The sequence below is a fragment of the Acinonyx jubatus genome, chromosome D2 (genome assembly GCF_027475565.1).
Source record: "Acinonyx jubatus isolate Ajub_Pintada_27869175 chromosome D2, VMU_Ajub_asm_v1.0, whole genome shotgun sequence".
Taxonomy (NCBI): domain Eukaryota; kingdom Metazoa; phylum Chordata; class Mammalia; order Carnivora; family Felidae; genus Acinonyx; species Acinonyx jubatus.
In genome coordinates, this window is record NC_069393.1 from 22427594 (window position 1) to 22454045 (window position 26452).

At 34.6% G+C, this 26452-nt stretch overlaps 1 long non-coding RNA gene across 1 annotated transcript; it reads left to right on the plus strand.

Annotated features, from left to right (window-relative positions):
* The first annotated feature begins 7065 nt into the window (after nt 1-7065).
* Nucleotides 7066-18907, plus strand: LOC128312621 (uncharacterized). Its single transcript, XR_008292124.1, has 3 exons — nt 7066-7200; nt 12851-13043; nt 17713-18907. It is a non-coding gene; the product is annotated as an uncharacterized LOC128312621 (long non-coding RNA).
* The last annotated feature ends 7545 nt before the right edge of the window (nt 18908-26452 follow it).

The following is a 26452-nucleotide window of genomic DNA, read 5'->3' on the forward strand; positions in this document are numbered from 1 at the left end:
ATACAAATGGGACCACCTCAAACTACAAAGCTTCTGCATGGAAAAATAAATGATACTAAGATATTAGTACAGCTTAACACCGTACAGTTGATATAATTCAATAGAACAAAATCTGATTTAAAAAAAAAACTGGTTTTTAAAACAGGCAAAGATCTTATATTGACATCATTTTAAAGAAAACATACAAATTGTCAAAAAGTACATGAAAAGGTGATCAATATTGCTAATCATCAGGAAAATGCACATCAAAACTACAGGGCTCGTATCACTTCACTTGTTAGAATGGCTATTATGAAAAAAGACAAGAGGTAAGTGTTAGCAAGGAATGTGAGAAAAAGGAGCCCTTGTGCACTATTGGTGGGAATGTGAATTGGTACCCCACTGTGGAAAACAGTATGGAAGTTCCTCAAATAATTAGAACTCCCTATGATCCAGCAGTCATACTTCTGAATTTGTATCTAAAGGAAATGAAATCACTACCTTAAGAGATACCTGCGCTTCTGTGTTTATTGCAGCATTATTTATAATAGACAAGACATTGAAACAGCAGAAGTGTCAACTGATGGATGAATGAATAAAGAATTTGTGGAATACATACAAAATAGAATAATATTCAGCCATAGAAGGAAGGAAATCCTGCCATTTGCAAAATATGGATGAACTTTGAAGGCATTATGCTAATTGAAAAATCAGAAAGAGAAAGACAAATACTGTATGATATCATCTATGTGTGGAATCTAAAAGAGCCAAAGTCATAGAAAGAGAGACTATATTTGTGGTTACCAGGGCCTGGGGAGCATAAAGAAATGCGGAGATGTTGGTCTGAGGATACAAACTTTCAGTTATAAGATGAGTAAGTTCTGGAGATCTAATGGACAGCATGGTGACTATAGTGAACAATACAGTAAACTTTGGATCTTAAATATTCTCCCCACCACCAGAGCAACAGAAGTATAATTGTGTGAGATGATGGATGTGTGAGCTAACCTTACTGTGGTAATCATTGTGCAACATATATATGTATCAAATATACTTTAAACTTAGACAATATATATGTCAACTATATCTCAATAAAACTGGAAAATATTTTTTTACATTTGGCAAAGGGCCCAAACGGACACATCAAAGAGGAAGATAGATGAATGCCCAAGAACAATATAACAAAGTATTCAACATCATTCGTCATTAGGAAACTTCAAATTAAAACTTAAATGAGATACCGTTCATACCCAGTAAAGTGGCTGAAATTAAAAATGATTGGCATATTGAAAGATGACAAGGAAGAAGAGAAACAGGAACTTTCACACACAGTTGGTGAGAATATAAGATGGTAAATAACTTTGGGAAAAGACTAAGTAGTTTAACTCTTACAGAGCTAAACATACCTTACCCTATGACCTAGCAATTCCGTTCCTAGCTAATCATCACAGTGAAATGAAAATATGTGTGTTCCCTTAGGTCCCATGGCAAAACAAACCATCAAAAACTGTTTCTATTAATGAAACCTGCTTTTGGGATGTCTGGGATTGAGACATGTTTTAAAACACTACTTTTTCAGAATAAATTTAACTTCAAATAAAAAGTGTAAATAATTTCCTGTCCATTGGGAGATAATTTCTGACTGAAAGAGTCATCAAAGCAAAAGCTTAAAAGACTCAATTTTTCCCAAGTAATATTTTCATGGGGCTCACTCCATTCAACCAACATTATTCAATATCTTCTATGTACATCTATTTATCAGAATTAAAATGATAAAAAAATAATTATCAGCATTCACTGCACCCATAACATAGGTGGGTAAATGAACACATAAGTATCTTTTCTAAGGCAAACAATGACAAATGCTCAATGGAGCTAGAATGAATTTGCCATAAGAATATAGCTGTGAAAACAGAAATTAATTTGAGAATATAGGGAAATCATTTACAGACAATACAGAATTTGAACTGAACTTTAATAGGCAGATACAATGACAAAAATAACAGTTGTGTTAATTTCGTAAAGCTTTGATGTATTTGTTAGTAAATGTTGAATGAATTCACTCAATAGATATTAAATCAGCAAATATTTACTAAGTGCCCAGTATGTCAAATCTGACAATTGGCGTGCTAGGTATTCATAGTTATATTTTATACGCTTCATTTCTGCTACAACCCTAGTCCACGACATCAGTGGTCTCCTACCTGCACTGAATGACTTCCTAAGTGACATCCCCTTTTTTGTCCCTTTAATTTCTTCTGATACATTCTCTTCACAGTAGAATGACTTTTAAAAACCCAGTAGGAATAGGTTATAAGACCTTAAAATAAATGATACTTGTTCATGGAATGTTCTTTTTTTAAATTAAAAAAAAAATTTTTTTTTAACTTTTATTTATTTTTGAGACAGAGAGAGACAGAGCATGAACGGGGGAGGGGCAGAAAGAGAGGGAGACACAGAATCGGAAGCACGCTCCAGCCTCTGAGCCATCAGCCCAGAGCCCGAAGCAGGGCTCAAACTCACGGACCGCAAGATCGTGACCTGAGTCGAAGTCGGACGCTCAACCGACTGAGCCACCCAGGCGCCCCGTTCGTGGAATGTTCTTTCCTTGCTGTCCCATAGCTGTGTCCTTCTGGAACTTCCAATTCACACTCACATCCTCAGCGCTTCCTTTTCCTGACAACTCAAGCTTCCCAACACAAAATACATCTATATTTTAGCAATTTCCATTTTAAATTTGTATTTAAATGTTGGTGATGAGCACAATGTTGATGGTGTTATACGTAAGTGATGAATCACTAAATCCTACTCCTGAAACTAGTATTACACTATATGTTAACTAACTGGAATTTAAATAAAAACTTGAAACTAAAAAAAAAAAAAGGTTGGAGTGTTTCTGTAGTTTAGGTCTCCCCAACAAGACTGTCAAGCTCTCTAGGGCAGGGATTTTGCCTTTTTCGCTGCCCAGGGAGCACCCAGCACCTTGTACAGAACCAATACATAGCAAATACTGAATAAATATTTAATGTTGTATTATGGTAGAATCAGACATGATACTTGACTTCATGAACTAACAGCCTTACAAGTGAGGCAGATATTAATCAAATAATCACAGAAGTAAATAGAAAAGTATAAATTGATAAGTGCTTGAAATGTAGCACATGATTTAATGAGAACATGTAATAGAAGGATGAGACCTACCCAGGTGACTCAGGAAAGACTTTCCCAAGAGGGTGAAATTGAGCTGAGAGTTACCAGGAGGAGAGAGGAGAGGAAGTAGGGGAGTGGAGAAGGGGGAGGGGGAGGGGAGGAAAAAGGAGAGGAGCACCTTTCTTTTCTTTTCAATTTTTTAAAAAGTTGATTTATTTCGAGAGGGGAGAGGGACAGAGTGAGAGAGAAGGAGAGAGAGAGAGAGAGAGAGAGAGAGAGAGAGAGAGAGAGAGAATGAATCCCAAGAAGAATCCCAAGTGCAGAGCCCAATTCAGGGCTTGAACTCACAAACGATGAGGTCATGACATGAGCTGAAGTCAGACCGGCTGAGCCACCCAGGCACCCCAAGGAGCACCTTTCAGTAAAGGGTGAACAGCTTCTGAAAAAAGCTTTGTTGTGAAATTAAGCATGATGGGTTAGAGCAATAGTTCTCAACTGAGGACATTTGTTAAGGTCTAGAGGTATTCTGAGTTGTCCTAATACAGGTGGGATGTGCTACTGGCATCTAATGGGTAGAGTCACTGCTACACTTCCTATAAAGAGGAGGACAGCTCTCCACAGTAAGTGGATTTATCAGTGCAGTAAAGAATTATCCAAGCAAAATGTCAACAGTACTAAATGTGAGAAACCCTGGTTACAGTATTGTTTCTCAAACATTTTTTTTACCTCAGTAATATTTACCCTGTTTGCTTGTGATATACTCTATTTTCTGTTCTGTTTTCTGATGCTGGTCTCCATTCACTAAGTTTAATTCATGATACACTATTAAGTTTCAATGTGCAGTTAGAAAAATCCTCTATTAAAGGAACTGAAAGAAGGTGAGTGGTTGGAACCCAGAAAGCAAGGTGAGGCAGGCTGGGGTGAGACTATTTCCTAGAGGCCATATTAAGGATTTTGGTCCTTATCCAAAAAGGAAGACACTGAAAGCTTGTGAGCAAGGGGATGACATAATTAGATTTTTATTACCGTACACAGGAGTACTGTCCAACAGAAATACAAGGGATGCCACATTTCTAATACTAAGTTTTCCAGTATCCTCATCTTTTTAACAAGGTAAAAAAGAAATGAGTAAAATTAATTTTTATACTATGCTTTATTTAACCCAATAGATCATTTTAACCTGCAATCATATTATGCATCACTTGGTGCTTGCATGAGTTATAAGTCCCTTAGTTAATGAGTGCTAGTATTGATCCGTATCAAGGCATTAGTCTTTCCTCATTACCTACCCCAAGTTTCCCTGGAAGGCAGTTTTTTTGCCTTTTTAAAGTGTGTGTGTGTGTTGTGTGTGTGTTGTGTGTGTGTTGTGTGTGTGTGTGTGTGTGTTGTGTGTGTGTGTGTGTGTTCTGGGCTTAAAAATCTACCTGTGTTCCACTCACCATGTTATTCCACGTCTTTGCTTTGTCACATGTTAAACAGACATGCGCTTACGTGGTACAGATTTCCTGACCACTCTGGGCTCTGCCTCACAGCTGCAGTTCACCCATCAGTCACTCTGCCTCAACAGGAACAAGCATTACCATGTCTGGAATGATCTTTCCTATTGTTACATTTTACAGCATATACAACTAGGAAACAAAACATCTTTTTTAAATGTGTTTGTTACAGAAGTTATATATTTCATATGTTTCATGCAGATAGATTAAATATGTATATATATATATATGTGGAAATAAAATGGGATGACACAATATAAATTGCTCTGAACCCTTCTTTTCCCACTTAACAATAGCTGTCGCCTTCTTGCTATGTTATTAGAGCACTCTTTGGCATCTGTATCTATCAGGGGTGGAATGAATTCCTCATCCCTTCATTTCAAATTGCTTCCTGCCTTTTTGCTATTCTAAACACCTCTGCATAAACATTTATGTTAGTGTTTCTGCCCTTGTTTTATTATTTTTTTTAAGAATAAGATTTTAGAGGAAAATATTTCCATGTAAAAGGTTATGCAAATGTTAAGGGTCTCAATACAGCCAAACTGCTTCCAGAGAGGTCAGCTGGGTTCTCCTTCCCCAGCAGTCTGCAATGCTGGAGTGCCAAAACGCACACCTGTCCAATCAAACGCTTTGTCTTTGCCAATTTGATAGAGGAGGAAGTGTCATTTCATCTTTGTATTAATTTGCATTTATTTTATTACAAGCAAATCTGCATGAACTTTTTTTCAAGTGTATATTGGTGATTTGTATATATTTGTGCATCTTTTATGCATGTCTTTAGTCCATTTTTCCTCTCAGAAAAATCATCTTTTTCTCATTCATTCATAAATGATCTTAATATATAAAGAATATTAACTCTCAATAACATATGTTTTAAATATTTATCAGTTGATCATTAACTGGGGGAGACGGGAACTTGGGTGATATTTTCATTTAATATTTATGTCTGTCAATCTTTTTATGTAGCTTCTGACTTAATATCACATGAGCAAGTCATTATTCAATATAGGTTACATAAACATTCATTAATATTTTGTTATATTACTTTTACAGTCTCATTTTCAATATTTAAATATTTAATCTATATATACTTAATTTGATACAAAGTAAGAATATAATTTAATTATTTTCCAAATAATTAGCCTATTAGAACAATATACCAAAAGTATAATCGATTCTTTGTTCACTGACTTGATTTTCCAACTTTATTACATAGAAATGTTCTACTAAATGAAGTAATATAGGATTGAGTTAAAGGGGAGGATACTTTGACAGCTAAAAACAGTAGTAAGATCTCTAAATATGAAACAGATGTCCAATTTTTCTAAAACTTTGTTAGGCAATGTGTATGCAGTTGCTAAAAGCCTCAATTTTTTTTAATGTTTATTTATTTTTGAGAGAGAGAGAGCGAGAGAGAGAGAGAGAGAGAGAGAGACAAAGTGTGAGTGGGATGGGGGAGAGAGGAAGGGAGACAGAATCCAATGCAGGCTCCAGGCTCTGAGCTGTCAGCACAGAGCCCAATGAGGAGCTCAAACTCATGAACTGTGAGATCATGATCTGAGCCAAAATTGGAAGCTTAACCGACTGAGCCACCCAGGTGGCCCAATAAAAGCCTCGATTAAATGTGAAATTAAAGTATAAAATAAATTTCCAAAGTTATTTCTTATCTCTCAGTTATAATTTCTAGTTCTCTCAGTTTACTTGAAACAACTTTTATGAAGCAGAGGAAATTGGGAAGAAAATTTGCCAGTGTTAAGCTTCAGCAGGTAATTGAGTTTCTAACTTTAATGGTATCTTATTAACTTCCTTGAAATATTAATCAAGAAAAGTCGAACATCAAAATTCTTCTCGTGATAAAGGAGTTCTTGTTGCTCTTAGTAATGACCCAAATTTTAACTAATGGAAAAATTTTTAACTTTTTATTATGGAAACTTAAAAACACACACAGAAGTAGAGAGAATAATATGATAAACCTGCTTATACCCACCACCAAGCTTCAATAATTTTTAAATTCCTACTTTTAGGGCTCTTGTATTTCCTTAATTACAAAGCCACCATCACCTTAACATAATGTAAAACATTTTCTTAAATCTTCAATAATCACTATTCTTCACAAGTCCCCCATTGTTTTTTTTTTCACTTTTTAAAAAATTTACAGGATGCCTGAGTGGCTCAGTCAGTTAAGCAGTCAACTCTTGATTTTGGCTTAGGTCATGATATCAGGGTTATGAAACCAAGCCCAAGCCCCTCATCAGGCTCTGGTGCTGGGTGTGGTGCCTGCTTAAGGTTCTCTCTCTTTCTCCCTCTACCTCTCTCGTCCTCCCCATCTGCTCACACATACTTTTTCTCTCTCTAAAAAAAATTGCATATGGATTTTTGACTCAAATAAGGTGCATACATTGCAGTTTACTGATATATATCTTGTCTCTTTATAGATTCACCTTCAATATTCTGGGTTTTTATCTTTGTATTTTTTTTATTTTTGTTTTGCTAAAGAGACTGCTATTTTGTCATACAGAATTCCTACAATCTGACTTCTGCTGATTGCATCTCCATAGTGAGATATAGAAGAAAGGTAAGATTCAGATTCAATTTTCGGTGTGTATGCCATGACTGTTTTATGGGTAATTTTGTATATTTCTATCAGGAGGTGCATGATATCTACTGTCTCTATTTTTTAATGTCAGTAACCATTGGTAATCATTACAATACAGTACGGGTAGTATTCCAATTCTACCATTTCTTACTCTTTATTATCCGGCATACGTAGTAAGAAGCTTGGTTTCATCAATTGTTTGACTACTGTAACATGCAGATAATACTGGAAAGTCTGGGCAAATATTTGGATCACTCTGTTTACTAGCTTTTAAAATAATGGGTTCTTCTCTAGCATCCAGAAATCACAATTAATTCTGAGTTTTGCATATTTGATACATCTAATGTTTCCTTTCCAGCTGATTATCCCATCTTTGTTCAGTGGGAGCTAATTCAGGTTAACTATTGAGTCCTTTTGTTATTAACAGACTGTTTGGTAACTTCTGTTCTATCAGGTACAACATGTGCCAAGTTTCCCTTGTACATTTCTTAAATCAGATCCAGCATTCAGTCATTCTTTAAAAAGCCTAGTTTCCTTAGTTGGTTAAATGATATTTCACAGAGCCAATCTGGGTGCTGATGGGAATCAACTGGCCTGACAATTGTTTCCTGGCTTTTTCACAGGACCAATTTACAAAATATCTGTTTTATTAAGAGATACATTGATAGTGCATACTGATGCTTCCATTTCAAATTCAGGATTATATATTTATATCAATATCTCCTTTCCTTCATGATGAAAAGCCTTTTAATGATGTCAGTATGATGAAAGCTTTTTAGTGAGGTCAGTATAATTATTTGCTCTATCACACAACACATAAAACAGTCTCAGAATAACCATAGCACCACTGCCACCCATAACATAATTGAAAATAGCATTTACACATGTTCTGCAGCTCTTTCTCTGCTTAGAGTACATCCTACTTGTAATGTAGTTAGACTACTGAGTTTTAAAGTCATTTGGGATAGTTGTCTCCATGAGATTAGGTCAACTGAAGATAGAATTAAATTCATCATTTTAAGATATTGCTTTTTGGGGCACCTGGGTGGCTCAGCCAATTGAGCATCCGACTCTTGATTTCAGCCCAGGTCATGATCTCAGGGTCACAGGATCGAGCCCTGCATGAGGCTCCACACTGAGCATGAGGCTTGCTTAAGATTCTCTCTCTCTCTCTGTCTCTTTCTCTCTCTCTCCCTCTGCTCCTGTCCCCTGCTTGTGCTTTCTCTCTTAAAAAGAAGAAGAACGGGGCGACTGGGTGGCTTGGTCTTTTAAGCGTCCGACTTCGGCTCAGGTCATGATGTAACAGTCCGTGAGTTCGAGCCCCGCTTCGGGCCTTGCGCTGACAGCTCAGAGCCTGGAGCCTGTTTCAGATTCTGTGTCTCCCTCTCTCTGCCCCTCCCCCATTCATGCTCTGTCTTTCTCTGTCTCAAAAATAAATAAACGTTAAAAAAAAGAGAAGAGACATTGCTTTTTCATTACATTTTCTTTTATGATAATGTAAAATTTTTTAACTTTCCAAAGTCAAATCATCCAAATAAGGTATATTTAAAGAGATCTGTCTCTTCCACCCTATTCTTTACCCTCCCATTATAAGTAAGCTTTTTTTTAAATTTTGATTTTATGGTTATATTTTCATTGTTTGTTAATAAACATTCATATCTCCTCTTTTTGAAACATTAGCATATTTTTACCACCTTGTTGTTGTCTTCATCAATATATCCTGGAGATCATTCCACAATGATACAGAAAGGTATTTCTCATTCTATTTAAATGACTTAATTGTGCAGATATGCAAGTTTAACAACAAGCCTTACTGATAGATATTGGGATTGTTCCTAGTCTTTTCTATTACCCCTGATGCTGTAATAGTTTTGTGTATCTTTTCAAATGTTTTGCCCATGTTTTGGTCTTAATAAATTTCTACAAGTGTAATTGCTGGATCAAACATAGATAGTTTTGTTAGATATTGGAAAATCCTCCTCCACAGACTGTCTACAATTTTCACAAGGAATATATAAAAATGTCTATTTATCCATAGCCTTTTCAGTCAAGTATGCTGTCAGACTTTGGAATTTTGCCCATCCGATGGGTAAAAAAAGGTCTAATGGTATTTTTAATTTGCATTTCTTTTGTCATAAATGAGGTTAAACATTTTCCATTTCATTTTCTATTTCTGTGAACTTTCTATTCATTTCACTAGCACATTCTTTATGGAGCATTTGCTCCATTTTCAGAAGGTCTTTATATTTTAGAGATTATTAGTCTGTGTCTGTGATTAACTGCAAATATTTTCCCAGAGGTTTTAATTTATCTTTTTGCTGTGTTTAATCAGCTATACAAACTTTTTTAGTTTCCCAGAATTAAACTAAGCACTCTTTTCTTTTATTGCTTTTAGAATTTTGAGTAACATTTTGAAATATTTTTGCAAATTCCAGGTAATAGAAAAATTCACTCATGTTTCCTTCTAGGACTTGCAATGTTGTGTAGTTCTTTCTTACCCCCTGCATTTATCCATTTGTATTTCTGACCCATTTGGAAATTAATGTGATATATAGGAAAATTATTGAGATAATAAGTAATATGAAAACAAAGATGGGTGTAAAACATTTTTGATAATCTATAATTTTAATGATCTCTTTATTTTCTCCATTTATCTACTATACTTATTCGTTTAGGGGGAAGAAAAAAATCATGTTCTATAATGTAATTCCATGATTCAGTATATTATCTTTATTTTTATTATATTAATTCAACAACTGGCCAGACAATGGATGAGCTTAAGCCAAAATAAACTCGCTATAAAAAAGAAAGATGCAACATTTTTGGCCCATCTGATAATTTCCAGAAACATCTTAAATATATTATCACTAATATCAGCATTTCCATTTTTCTATGTTTACCTCATTATAATAGGCTGACAATTTTTTTAAACATTCCAAACACCAAAAATTGCTCAAGCAAACATGATGACAGAGTTCCAAAAACTGTTTTAAGAATCAGAGGTATGCTCTGGAGCAACAGAGTTGGTGATTCACATATACATAGCAACCCATATTTGGCTGATGTACCTTAGGTACGTTAGTGTGCGAAGTACAGAAAAATGTGTCACATGAAAATTGAAAGCGATTTCAAATTGTTAAAAATACATAGATCCGTTTTCAGACTTTCTATTTTGTCTTATTATGCTACCTACTATTGCTGTTACCACACTGTTTTAATTATTGCAATGTTATACATATTTTAATATCTGGTTGAGATCATAAAATGGAGAGGAGTCAGGACTTTCTCTAGTTACTTGGACTTCCCCAGCTGGACACCCTTCTCTAGAGCACAGTTAGAACAAACACTTGGCAATGATGTTTTATGGCTCATTATGATGTGTATTGAAATTTCTAATATTCTGTAAGAGGAAGTATAACCATGGATGGTGGGCAGAGTAACTCCTCCCCTGCAAGATGTCTATGTCTTAATCCTCCAAACCTGTGAATATGTTACATTATGTGGCAAAGGGGAATGAAGTTTGCAGATATAATTAAAGTTACCAATTAGCTGACTTTAAAATAGGGGGGTTATACTAGATTATCTACGTAGGCCCATGTAATCAAAGAGGTCCTTGAACATGAAAGTGGGAAGCAGGAGCATCAGTGTCAGAGGGACACAGAGTGCTAGTGTTTCAGCTGGCCATTGCTGACTTTGAAGATGGAAGGGGACCATGAGCCAAGGAATGTGGGCAGCTTCTAAGAGTTGAAAAAATAAAGGAAAGGGATTTTCCTTTCGGGCTTCCAGAAGGAACACAGCCCTACCCACAACTCGATTGTAGTCCAGTGAGACCATATCAGATTTCTGACCTCTAAACTTTTATGTAATAGTTTGTATTGTTTTAAGCCAGCAAGTTTGTGGTAATTTGTTACATCAACCATAAAAAACTAATGCGCCATGGAAGTTTAAGCATCCCGCAAATAATACATTAGGACACATTGTATTAAATTATGATTTTATTTGGATTGAGTTATTTGTTTATTCATAGGAATCCCCCAAATCTAGGCAAGAAGCTATGCGAACCCAGGCAAAAATTAGGTTATGATTTTATTCTTAGAATCTTCTTTCTATTCAAGAACTATTGATAGAGATCCTGCTATATGAAGAACACATTTTAGTTACCTCATCTGTGCACGTATCTGTATGAACACATACATACTCACATAACTAAGTTTTCATAGGTTCCCAATATTATCTCATGCACTCCACTTATAGAAATTTATGCTATAAACTTACCTTCAACTGCTTCTTGCTATAAAATTTACCTTTCCTGTCTTTCATTCATCAGCCACTCAGTCAAACATTTATTGAATACCTACAGTGTTATGGGAATGTGCTTATTCAGGAGATTCAGATGTGTCCCTCTGTATCTTTCCCTCTCAACTTTGGAATGCAAAAAACTCATGAGATCAACTACATTAGTTGCTGATACTAATGGAAGTCCATTGTGTTTAGTGGGTGTGTTTTAATGGGGGGGGGAACATTTGCAGAACACTCCAAGGGCAATAGGCAACACTGAACAGTTTCAGCAGTGTACTAATAGTCAAAACATTATGGCCACCATGTTGAGAACGGATTGGAGGGAGACAAGATTGAAATATGGAGACTGGGGTGCCTGGGTGGCTCAATCAGTTAGGTGTCAGACTTCAGCCCAAGTCATGATCTCGGGGTTTGTGGGTTTGAGCCCTGCATCGGGCTCTGTGCTGACAGCTCAGAGCCTGGAGCCTGCTTTGGATTCTGTTCCTCCCTCGCTTTCTGCCCCTCCGCCACTCACACACACTCTCTCTCTCCCTCTCTCTCTCTCTCAAAATAAACATTTTTTTTTAATTTTAAAAAATTAAAAAAAAGAAAATATGGAGACTAGTCAGAAAGCAGTGGAAGATACCTAGAGGGAGAGATGCCTAGGATGCTGGCTGCAAGAATGAGGAGAAGCATTTGGATTCTAGAAAACTTAGGAGTTAAAACTAACAGGAATAGGTGGTGGTTTGGTGAGAACAAATAAAGAACTGAGGATCACAATGAGTGACTGTTTGGATGGTAGTAGCAGATCTAGATCTGGGGAATAATGGGAGGGGAAAGCACCCTTCTGGAGAAGATCAGATGTAGAAGAAGACACCTGTTTAATTGGAATGGAGGGTGGTGACTAATCAATGTTGATATTATCATGGGTGCTAATGTCCAAAAGAACTTTTATAGGTGGGGTTTAGAAACAATTCTGTGGTTTTGTTTCCTAACTCAAAGGAATTAGAAATAACAGAAATTTCAAACCAAGATGGAGAACTTAAGACCAACTTAAAGAAAAGGTCAGAGCAGGTATGGAGGTCTCTTGGAAGGAGAGGTGATTTTTGGAGCTCTTCATATCATTCTGTAGAGTTAGAGACCCATCTCATCTGCTTATTAGATAACGCCAGTGTATACTTATCCTCACATATGGGCCATAATGTAGCCCTGGAAAAAGCAGTGACCTGAATTATCTTTAATGAGCCACATGATCCAGGAAAATGCAGACTGTTTTCCCAGAGCTATTGTGATTGACTGCATTCCCAGTGCATTAGTGACTGAAGTCCCCTATTTGGTTTTGGTTGTACAGACACTGCTGAAATGCATCACTGAAGCCTAACCTGGAACTTGTAAGAATGAGTGCTACCCAGGCAACAAAGAAGAAAGTAAATGCAAAGACAGTCTTGAAAAAAGTGAAACGATGTGTCCTCTCTCACTCACCTGATGCCTATTCTGAGGTAGACTCATCTCAGATTGTTCACTGAGGTCCTCACCATGAAAAAGTATGATTTTTGTGCCTGTCTATTCTGAAGATTCCTGAAAAGACCTAATAGGTTGCTGGGTTTTTCCAAATATAATTTGCTCTGGAGACACTGTGAAAGAAAAGAATTATTGATCTGAACTAATAACATAAAGACTGTGAGAAATCCCAGAGAGACTGCAGGCTGTTGCGAATTGGTCTGGGAAGAGTTGGGAATCCCCTTAGGACCAAGGCAGCCTGACAGCAGCAATGAAGTATAGATTGGAGCAGATTTTTTAAGCTCTGCTCTTGTCTTATCCTTCATTGCCTTTGGATAATCATTGCCTGCTCCTTTACATCAGAAATCATACGTAAAAACAAAGGCCTATGGATATGGATGTCCTTTGTTTTTAATTTTTTAAATGTTTATTTATTTTTGAGAGAAAGAGAGCACAAGCAAGGCAGGGGCCGAGAGAGAGGGAGGCACAGAATCCAGAGCAGGCTCCAGGCTCTGAGTTGTCAGGCACAGAACACGATGTGTGGCTTGAACTCTTGAGTTGTGAGATCCTGACCTGAGCTGAAGTTCGACCCTTAAATGACTGAGCCATGCAGGTGCCCCTGGGTGTGAATATTCTTAGAGCAGCCTTAGCCTTTTGAGGGTAAGGAGAAGGTGTAAGTATAAGCTGCCCAGTCACTCTTGCCTATTCATTAATCCAACTCCTTTCCACCAAACCCCCAGGGCTGAAAATTTATAACCCTAAAGGATTGTCACCTAGTGCTGCCCCTAAGAGTTAGAAGTGAATGCTAAAAACAGGGCTATTGCCAAATGGAATGGAGCAAACTAGATTAGTCTGAAAGATTCTGTGGTGCCCAAGGCTCTACAGTTTATTCCTCTAATCCCTCCCTCATAACCACTGCCTGACCTTCAGTCCTTCCCTTATGTATCATAGACTTTTCACACTGTGGGTGTGGACCCATTAGTGGATAATTAAATTAATATAGTGATTAGTTACTAGTATTTTTCAATAAAATCAAATAGAGTACAAAATACCAGAGTGCATGGCTCCTCATAAAATACACATTTTTTTGTAATATATATAAAATAAATATACAAGTATCATTTTGTAAATCTATATCAAATGGGTCATGAGAGGTAAAATGTAATTCTTAGTGTAGAATAAAATCAAAAAATTTTAAAAGCCTCTGCAAGGCTGTTATCCCCAGGGAAACATGACTTCACTGAGAGATACAAGCTATAATATAAAGATAATAAACTGAACAAAAATAACCGTATGATGAAGAACTGTTGGAGCAGATAATCCAAATATGCATAAAGAATATACTCAAATAGGGGCACCTGGGTGGCCCAGGTGGTTAAGTGTCTGACCTCAGCTCAGGTCACGATCTCATAGTTCGTCAGGCTCTGTGCTAATAGCTCAGAGTCTGGAAACTGCTCCTGATTCTGTGTCTCCCTCTCTCTCTGCCCCTCATCCATTCATGCCCTGTCTCTTGCTCTCACTCTCTCTCTCTCTCTTAAAAATAAATACACATTAAAAAAATTTTTTTTAAAAGAATATACTCAAATGGAGAATGAGGATATTAGGAGTGTTACATGGTTCTAAGAAGAAAGAAAAAAAATAAGGTGAAATACGAGGTGTGAAAGTATGGTAGGTGAATAAAGAATACCAGTTGGTAATGTGTAAAACACTGAAATAGCAGACTGAGGACCTTTCCCAAAAGACAGCAGGAAAAGAAAATGAATGGGGACATATAAACAAAATAATACTTGGGAATATTAGAAATATAAAGAAAAGCAGATGAGTAATAGATACTGGATGGATATTTTTAAAAATATAAATTAAAAAGTATTTGATAAGGAAAATAAATTTTCCCAATTTAAAGTAGGATTAAAAAGAGGGCTTTTTAAAAATGAACCATTGGGACCTCATCAAGATAAAAAGCTTCTGCACAGCAAAGGAAACAATCAGAAAAACTAAAAGGCAACCAATGGAATGGGAGAAGATATTTGCAAAGAACAGATCTGATAAAAGGTTAGTATCCAAAATCTATAAAGAACTTATGAAACTAAACACCCAAAAAACAAATAACACAGTGAAGAAATGGGCAAAAGACATGAACAGACACTTCTCCAAAGAAGACATCCAGATGGCTAAAAGACACATGAAAACTTCTCAACATTACTCATCATCAGAATAATATAAATCAAAACCACAATGAGATTCCACCTAACACTGGTCAGAATGGCTAAAATTAACAACTCAGGCAACAACAGATGTTGGTGAGGATGTGGAGAAAGGGGAACACTTTTGCTGTGTTGGTGGGAATGCAAACTGGTGCAGTCACTTTGGAAAACAGTGTGGAAGTTCCTCAAAAAATTAAAAATAGAACTACCCTATGACCCAGCAATTGCACTACTAGGTATTTATCCAAAGGATATAGGTGTGCTGTTTCAAAGGTGCACATGCACCCCAATGTTTATTATAGCAGCTCTATGGACAATAGCCAAAGTATGGAAAGAGCCTAAATGTCCATTAACAGATGAATGGATAAAGAAGATGTGGTGTGTATATATGTACACACACACACACACACACACACACACACACACAATGGAGAATTACTTGGCAATCAAAAAAAATGAAATCTTACCATTTGCAACAAAGTGGATGGAACTAGAGTGTGTTATGCTAAGCGAAATTAGTCAGAGAAAGACAAATATCATGACTTCACTCATATGTGGAATTTAAGATACAACAGATGAATGTAAGGGAAGAGAATCAAAAATAATATAAAAACAGGGAGGGAGACAAAACATAAGAGACTCTTAAATACAGAGAACAAACTGAGGGTTGCTGGAGGGATTGTGGGTGGGAGGAGGGGCTAAATGGGCAAGGGGCATTAAGGAGGATACTTGTTGGGATGAACACTGGGTGTTATATGTAGGGGATGAGTCACTGGATTCTACTCCTGAAATCATTATTGTATTATATGCTAACTTGGATGTAAATTTTAAAAATAAGTAAGTAATTAAATTTTTTTTAATTTTAAAAAGAGGACTTCATGGGGCACAAAATAATGTATAAAATCCTACACTTGCACAAAGTATAGTAAAATGTAATAACACCCAAAAAAGAAAATCCTAAAAGTTTCCAGAATGAAAGAGCAGATATATTACAAAGAAACAAGAAGTACATTGAAAAGAAAGAGGCATGACACAGTATAATATTATTTCTGAGGTGTAGAAAGAAAAAGTCTGTGATTATAAAATTTTATATTTACCAACATGTCATTTAAATCTGATGGAAAACACATCCTTACAAGACTTGCTGAAGTCCAACGTTCAGGGCCTTCTTTAGGGAAAGCACTCAAACAAAATAAAGCTGATCCCAGGAGGATAACTGAAGACATTCAGACATTAATGTACTCAAATCACTTTTTGAAACATATTGTCATCTAAAAAATAAGGACAATATAAATTAAAATACACCTGAAACAAACCAGAACTAAAATTCTAAAAAATAAGAAGAAACAATGCATGAGAGAATATTTATCTTTTGGAAGGAAGATATAGATAGTCAAGAAATAAATATAAAATGGAATTTTTTTTTTAGAAAACTACAACTTACCAAAATAACCCCAGTGGAGATAGAGAATCTAAATAGATAATTTTTCATAGAAGAAATAAAAATAGTAGTTAAAGAGACCACTCCCCCAACACACAAAAGCACGTGGTCCAGAAGGTTTCACAAGAGATTCTATCAATTCTACTTTTATGAAACAATTAAAACATGACCCCAAAACCTGACAGAGATTTCCCCGTAAAAAATACAGACGAATCTCACTTAAAAATAGTGCTGCAAAATTTTTATATGACTTGTATATTAGCAAACAGAATCCAACAACACACTAAAGCATTATTATCATGTTTAAATAGGGTTAACTCAAGAAATACATGTGTGTTCCAACATTAGGAAACACTTAATGTAATTCATCATTATAGTCAAGTAAAGGGAAAAAAATATCATCTCCATAGATACAGGAAAGACACTTGACAAATTCGATATTGAATTTTATTCATTTTAAAACACTCATTAAAATAGGAATGAATGGAAGATGTTCTTAATATATTTTCTACCTATCTACCTATATATCTTATCTATTCAAATGCTGGTATCTTTGTTAATAAGGAAGCATTCGAGGCTGTCCTACAAAGGTCAGGAAAAGGCTAGCCACTAGTTCTCCTGCTATTAAACATTGTGTTAGGGGCGTGTCTCAGTCGGTAAAACGTCCAACTTCGGCTTAGGTCATGATCTCGGGGTCCGTGAGTTCAAGCCCTGCTTTGGGCTCTGTGCTGACAGCTCAGAGCCTAGAGCCTGTTTCGGATTCTGTGTCTCCCTCTGTCTCTGACCCTCCTCCATTCATGCTCTGTCTCTCTCTGTCCAAAAATAAATAAATGTTAAAAAAATTAAACATTATGTTGGAGTTACTGACCAATCAAATTAGACAAAAGTATATGCTATAGACTAATGTTTGTGTCTTCTTAGAATTCTTATGTCGAAACTATAATCCCCAAAGTGATAATATTTGAAGATGGGACATTTGGATCATGAGGGCAAGCTACCATGATGGGATCACTGGTCTTTTGAGAAGTGACAGAAAACCTGTTTCCCCCTTCTGTCTCCACAATGTAGGGATATAACCAGGAAGAGGGCTGTCACCAGGAACCAAATTGACTGGCACCTTGATCTTGGACTACCCAACCTCCAGAACTGTGATAAATAGATTTCTGTTGTTTAAGGCATCCAGACTATGGTATCTTGTTTCAACAGCCTGCACTAAGAGTATGTATGGTATGCTACCATTTATTTAAGAAAGAGTTGAGTTTGATAAGTAAGTTCTTTATAGATTTTGGATACTAGCCCTTTATCTGTATGTCACTTGCAAATATCTTCTCCCATTCCATTGGTGTCCTTTCAGTTTTGTTGATTGTTTCTTTTGCTGTGCAGAAGCTTCTTTTCTTGATGAGGTCCCAAAAGTTCATTTTTGCTTTTGTTTCCCTTTTCTCCAGAGACATGTCTAGTAAGAAGTTGCTGAGGCCAAGGTCAAAGAGGTTGCTTTCTATTTTCTCCTCTAGGATTTCGATGGTTTCCTGTCTCAAATTTAAGTCTTTCATCCATTTTGAGTTTATTTTTGTGTATGGGTAAGAAAGTGGTCCAGGTTCATTCTTATGCATGTCGCTGTCCAGTTTTCCCAGCACAATTTGCTGAAGAGACTGTCTTTTTTCCATTGAATACTCTTTACTGCTTTGTCAAAGATTAACTGGCCATACCTATGTGGGTCCATTTCTGGGTTCTCAATTCTGTTACAGCGATCTAAGTGTCTGTTTTAGTGCCAATATCATACTGTCTTACAACTTTGCAATACAGCTTGAAGTCCGGAATGGTGATGCCCCCCCTTTGGTTTTCTTTTTCAACATTATTCTGGCTATTCTGGGTCTTTTCTGGTTTCATACAATTTGTAGAATTGTTTGTTCTAGCTCTGGGAAGAATGCTGGTGTTATTTTGATAGAGACTGCATTGAATGTATAGCTTGCTTTGGGTAGTATAGACATTTTAACAATATTTAAGAAACAAAACAGATGAACATTGGGTAAGGAAAGAAAAAATAAGATAAAAACAGAGAGGAAGGCAAACCATAAGAGACTCTTAAATACAGAGAATAAACTTAGGGTTGCTGGAGGGGAGGTGGATGGAGGCATGGGCTAAGCATTAAGAAGGGCACTTGTTAGGATGATGATTGGGTGTTGTATGTAAGTGATGAATCACTGGGTTCTACTCCTGAAATCAATACTACACTGTATGTTAACTAACTTGAATTTAAACAAATAGATTATGTACTCTAAAAGAATAATTAAACAAATTAAATAATCCTGTGTAAATTACCAAAACATGGGGTTTTATACTCTGGTGATCTGGCACACTATTTCCTACTTCACCTCTTGGACTTCTTAGAATAAAAAAAAAAAAAGGAAAGTGGGTGGATACATAATTTTTAAAGCAGTTAACTGCAAGGGAATGGAGGGAACAGGACAAAGAGATAAAAGCTAGACCCACATGATTATAACCAAGTGGTCATTGATTAAAAAAGCATAGGCAATTCAACGGAGGAAGGATACTGTTTTCAACAAATGGTGCTATAGTATAATTGGGCATTCATATGCAAACAGATGAATCAGAACACAAGCCTTTCACATAAATGAACTAAATATAATTTTACTATCATTCCCAACAATTGCACTCTTATGACTTTACCCAAATAAATTATGTCCATACAAAAATCAGTACACAAATACTTATAGTAGCTTTACTCATAATTGCCCAAAACTGAAAGTAACCAGTATATTTTTCAATAGGTGAATAGGTAAACTACGGTAATACAGCAATGCATTATTTTTCAGAGATTTAAAGAAATTAGTTATTGTGGCTCCTGGGTGGCTCAGTCAGTTAAGTTTACAACTCTTGGTTTAGTCTCAGGTTATGATCTTGCGGTTTCATGAATTGGAGTCCATGTCAGAGCCTGCACTGACAGCACAGAGCCTGCTTGGGATTCTCTCTCTTCCTCTCTCTCTGCCCCTCCCCCACTTGTGCTGTCTCTGTTTCTCTCAAAATTAATAAATAAACACAAAAATGTTTAAAAATGAAAAAAGAAAAATTAGTTATCAAGTCACGAAAAGAAATAAAGACACCTGAAATGTGTATATTAAGTCAAAGAAGTCAGTCTGAAAAGGCTGCATACTATATAATTCCAACAATATGACATTTTGGAAAAGGAAAACTATAGACAGTGAAAGATCAGTGGTTTCCAGGTTTAGAAGAAGAGAGAAGGGCTGAAAGGTAGAGCACAGGGGACTTTTAAGGTGTAAAACCATCTGTGTGAAACTTTAATGATAAATACATTCTATAATGCATTTGTCAAAACCCATAGAACTGTACAAAAAGAGTGAATCATAATGTAAGTAATGCTTATTAATTAGTTATTAATAATGTATCAATATTCATTAATTATAATGCACCACACTCATGTACCATGCTATTTAAAGAACTTAATAATAAAAGAAAATGGGGGAAGGCATATCGGTTGGGAATATGGAATTCTGTGCTATCTGCTAAGTTATCCTGTAAAGCCAAGAATGTGCTAAAAAAAAAGGTAATAATTTTTACCAGTTTTATTGAGATGTAATTGGTATATAACAATTTTATAAGTTTAAAGTGTGCAAATATAATGATTTGATGTATATATATATATGAAATGAATATCATAACAGTTTAGTTAATATCCATCACCTCATACACTTAAGAACTTTTAAGATCTACTGTTGTAGCATCATTCAAATATACAATATTGTTAACTATAGTTATCATGCTGTATATTAAATCCCCAGAACTTATTTATCTTATAACTGGAAGTGTGTACCTTTTGACCACCCCACCAATTTCCCCAGACCCGTACCTCCTGCCTCTGACAACCACCAATCTATTCTTTGTTTCTAAGGATTTGGCTTTTTAGATTCCACATATAAGTGAATTCATATAGTATTAATCTTTCTGTCTGGCTTATTTCATATAGCATAATACTTCAAAGTCCATCCAAGTGTCACAAATGGCAGGATTCCTTTTTTATGGCTGAATAATATTCTTCATGCATTCATCCATTGGTGGAAACTTAGGTTGTTTCCATGTCTTGGCTATAATGCTGCAATGAACATAGGGGTGCATATATCTCTTCAGGACAGTAATTTCTTTTCCTTCAGGTAAATATCCAGAAGTGGAATTGCTGGATCATATGACAGTTTCTCTATTAATTAATTTTAAAAGTATTTTTAATTATATAGAATATATAATTATAATCAAATTATATATTATATAATTAAATTGTATTTAATCATAATTAAATTATATGTAATTTATTAAATTATATATTGATTAAATTATGAACAGAATTTAATTTATAATTACAATTACAAATTTGTAATTTATATTATATACAATATAATTATATTTAATTAAATGATAATTGAATTATATTATTAATATATTGTTATTAATAATATACTATTAATATGTTATAATTATATTATATATGATTATAATTAAATTATATGTTATATATTATGCCATATAATACATATTATATATGATAATTTATAATTATATTTAACTAATTATATATTATATATAATATATAAAATATTATAAATATTTTTAAGTATTTTAATTACTAGCTAGTCTGTTAAGCATCTGACTTTGGCTCAAGTCATGATCTGGTGGTTCATGAGTTTGAACCCTGCACTGGGCTGTCTGCTGTCAACACAGAGTCTGCTTCAGATCCTCTGTTCCCTTCTCTCTATGTTCCTTTCTTGCTTGCACACTGTGTCTCTCAAAAATACATAAACATTTAAAAAATTATTTTAAAAAAGTGAAAAGAATGTGTATGGGTCACCCTAAGTGACTTTAAAATATAATAATTTGACTACATAAGCCTAGTGAATAAATCATAAGGATAAAATAACTGCAAAAAAAATCTTAAGTTGTTTTAACAATCATATTGTTGGTGTTATAATAGATATTGTTCTTCTGATGCTGTTGTGTATGTAATGTAGGATTCAGCAAGTAGTTATTACTTGATAGACTAATTCTAATAGGCCTAGTGTTATTGGTAGTTACGATTCTCAGTGAGAGAGAGAACATATATGTAATATTTTTAAAAGTTTAATAAAAACAAAAATTCTGTGGTTCTGAATTAGAATAATAAGAATTAATTACATATTCCTAGCTTTATGGAAAAATTTGAAAGTAATAATCAACTCGGTGTAAGTAATATGCACTCCTAGCACCCAGAATATAGCATTTTACTCTAAAAAGAAGCAGGGTTCCTCAGGGAAATGACTGATTTTTTAGGGACAGAAACGTACATGATAAGTGTGAATATCACAATGAAAAGAAAGAAGCTATCAAAACCTACTATAACTGTATCAAAATGATTTAGGAGCCAAACTGAAGGGTCCAAGAATGGAAAAGTATCAATAATGAACATAATTTCAGTGGCTAGAAACATATCAAATATATTTAAATCCATGAGTTCATGACGACTTTTCTTAAAAAAGAAAAAAAAAGAATAAAAAAGAAAAAGGAAATGATTCCTGTTTGAGGAAGCCAGATATCCTGGTTAATTTTATGTATTAAATTGAATGGGCCACAGAGTAACCTATTTGCTCAAACATTATTTTGGGTGTACCTATAAGGGTATTTTTGTATGAGATTAACTTTTGAATTATTAAACTGAGTAAAGGATGTTGTCCTTTCTAATGTGGGTGACACTCATACAATCAGTAGAAGGCTTGATTAGAGCAAAAAGTCTGACCCCCCTGAAGAATGAACTTCACTTGCCTGACTGCTGAGCTGGGACATCAGTCTTCTCTTGCCCTTGGACTAGAACTTAACACCATCAGCAGTTCTGGTTCTCAGGCCTTCAGACTCTGATTGGAACTATACTACTGGCTTTCCTGGTCTCCAGCTCACTGTTTGCAGATCTTGGGACTTAGCCTCCATACAGGTAAGCCAATTCCTTAAAATAAATCGCGTATACACAAATACACACTCTATTGGCTCTGTTTCTCTGGAGATCCCTGATACCAGGGGACCACCTCAGTACTTTTAAAAACCTGTAAATAAAAAGAATCAAACTGTAATCCTGCCTTTGTATATGAATGGTATCAGGTGTTTTTGCAGCCCTAATGACTTCATGGATCTAAGAATTGATCATCAGAGACAGACAGAAAAACCGTGTAGTATGTGACTCTTGATTAAAGAGGAAAATACCACCTTTGAAGAACTCTTATCAAGACCTTAGATCCAAATATTAATTCGTAGCAAATACACTGACAAGAGAAACCTGTTAAATGGCATCACAGGGATACAGTCTGTAAAATGCCAACTATGAGATAATCTATACGACAACCAGTACAGCTTTATCTACAGTAGGGGGAAAAAAAAGATTGCAAGAAAAAAAAACTATGAAGAGAAAACCTAGAGATTAAAAATATTTTTAAGAAAAAATTATAATGAGTGGATTTTATTTGGACTTTAGTTTCAAAAAGAAAACTGTAAAAATAAATAATGAGCAGAGGGGTGCATATATCTCCTCAGATGAGTGTTTTTGTTTTCTTTGGATAAACACCCAGAAATGGAATTGTTAGATCATATGGTAGTTTTATTTATTTATTTTTTTTTGAGGAGCCTCCATACTGTTTTCCATAGTGGCTCCACCAATTTATATTCCAGGCAGTGCATGACGATTATCTTTCTCTACATCCTTATCACCACTCGTTATTTTTTGACTTTTTGATAATAGCCAGTTTGACAGGTATGAGGTGATATTTTATTGTTATATGCCTGAAACTAATAGGCTATTGTATGTCAATTATACTTAAATAATGAAATAAAATAAAATAAAATAAAATAAATGATAACCTGCAAGTTTAAACTCTTCATGCTTGCTGATTTAATAATTGTGTTTATTTTTTATTTGTTAGAGATACTTTCTAAAATATTTATTGATAAAATAATTTAATATTGGAGATGTTACTTAAAAATAATGTTAGAAGAGGGAAGGTGAGTGGGAGAGGGAAACAGGAGCTGATAATTGCAAGGTTTGTGGTGTATCCAGGGCACTTAATAATTTTTTCCTGTGTGCTTTTAGTATGTTTTAAAATGTCTGTGTTACACATTTTTTATTTATATTACTAATGCATAGTAAAGAACAAGTGTTATCTGAGCTATTTTTAAAAACAAATCTAACATTTGTCCAGTGATTTAAAAAAAATGTACTCACAAAAGAGAAAGAGAATAGTGCAAAAAAACGGGGATAGAAGCCAAACTTTGATTTGTGGATTTAATGTTGGAGCCATAAAAATATTTTATATGATTATAAAATAAAATTCAATCAAAAAGAAATCATTAAAAAACTAAAAATGAAACAAATGAAGCTAACTCAGTCTCCAGTTGGTGGCATAATCATGCAGGGAAGATCTATTGCAAATGACTTTAAGATGCAGTAATTTTATTTTATAATCTCAGTGGGAAACAATCTAAGAATAAACCATTTTTGGTAATCATGTTTTGGGTGGTAGCAATGGTATTGTTCTAAAACTGGTGTATTTGTAATCTGGGATAGAGTAAATGAGTAATTATTAATTTTTTGTCACTAAAAACTGAGAATTTGGGCATGGGAGAAAATAGATATGATGTAAATTTAATGAGGGTAAGTAAATACTCAGTCCTGAAGTTGATTTGGAAGTAATAGTACAAATATATAATGCATTTTATCATATAATGTATTTTTTCTTGCTCCAGCCATGAAAAGTCCTAGAAACAATGACCAGTATCAACAATGTAATTAGGTTCTTATTGCTGCTATAACAAATTACCACCTAATGGCTTAAAATAGTGCAAATATTCTGTCACAGGTCTGGAGGTCAGAAATTCAAAATCAGTTTGACTGAGCTAGATTCAAATTGTCACCAGAGCTGGTTCTAAGCTCTACGAAAGGAACCAATTCCTTGTTTTTTCCCACTTTTATAGGCTGCCTACATAGAATGTATCTTTTCATACTTGTATTATGGTTATGTGTTTTAAGTCTTAATCTTTTAGAGATACATTGTGAAATATTTATGGTTAAAATGACTTTGTTTCAAAGTAATTTTAGTAGTTGTGGGGTGGTGGGCATGAGGAAGTTAAAGGTGAAATAATATTGGCAATTGATTGTAACAGTTGAAGTAAGATGGTGGTCTATTTGTTTTATTTTACTATTTTCTCTGTTTTTAACTTGATGGAAAGTTTGCATAATAAAAAGTGTTTTACAAAAATCTTTAGTTATAAATAAATGTTCAGTATGATTCTTAGGTTAAGGTAACTACATTGAAACAAATACATTCAGAAACAAAAGAATGCATAGCTTAAATTTTAAACCAGATGAAGAAAACCTAATCTGTCCAATGGAAAATAGGATAGAAGAAAAATAAAAGTAAAACAAATAAAAATTATTAAATAATAAAGTAGGATGAAATGCTAATATAACACAAATAAGTGGAGCAAATTCATGCGAGAAGAAATAGAGAATCTGAATAGCCATATATCTATTCTAAAAATTGAATCAATGATTGATAACCATCTGAAACAGAAGGCACAAGACCCAGAAAGGTTCACTGGTAAATTCTACCAAATATTTAAGAGAAAAATTATCAGTTTACTGCAATCTCTTGCAGAAGATAAAAACAGAGGAAATACTTTCTAACTCATTTATGAGTCTAGCATTACCCTAATACCAAAATTAGACAAGAAAAATAAGAAATTACAAGAAAAGTACACACCAATATCTCTCATGAATATAGATGTAAAAATTCCCAAGAAAATATTAGCAAATTAAATTCAACAATGTAAAAAAAGAATCCCACACCATGTCCAAGTGGGATTTGTCCTGGGTATGCAAGCTTTGTTCAACATTCAAAAATCAAGTAAAGCAATCTATTGCATCAACAGGCCAAAGAAGAAAATCATACATCCATACCAATAGATGCAGAAAAAGCAGTTGACCAAGTTCAACACCCATTCATAATAATAATAATAAAAAAGCTCTCGGTAAACTAGGACTAGAGGGAAAATTTTTCAACTTGATAAAGAATATCTACAAAAAACTTACAGCTAATATCATAGTTAATGGTGAGAAACTTAAAGTTTTCCCACTAAGATCAGGTTAAGGCAAGAATGCTTCCTTTCACCACTTCTTTTCATCATTGAAGTGGAAGTCCTAGCTAATGCAAAAAGAAAAGGTAGAAAAAGTGAAAAGATTGGGAAGGAAGAAATAAAATTGTCTTTGTTTGCAGATAACATTATTGTAGATGTCTATGTAGAAAGTTTGAAAGAAGTGACAAAAAACAAAAACAAAAAAATGGGGGCTAAAAAGGGATTACAGCAAGGTTTCATGAACCAAGTTAATAGAAAAAAAAGGATGCAAAAGTCAATTACTTTCTTATATACCAGCAGTGAACAAGTGGAATTTGAAATTAAAAATTCAATATCATTTAAATTAGCACTCCCCAAAATAAAATACTTAAAAATAAATCTAATAAAATGCACGAGCTCTATAAGAGCAAAACCAAGAAATTCTGACAAATGAAATCCAAAAAGAAATAAATGGAAAAATAATCCATATCATGGATAGGAAGATTCATTATTGTCAACATGTCAATTCTTCCCAACTTGATGAAGGTATTCAATGCAATCACAATAAAAACCCTCAGAAACTATTTAATGAATATTGAAAAATGCATTCTAAAGTCTATATGGAGAGGCAAAAGACCCAGAACAACCAACA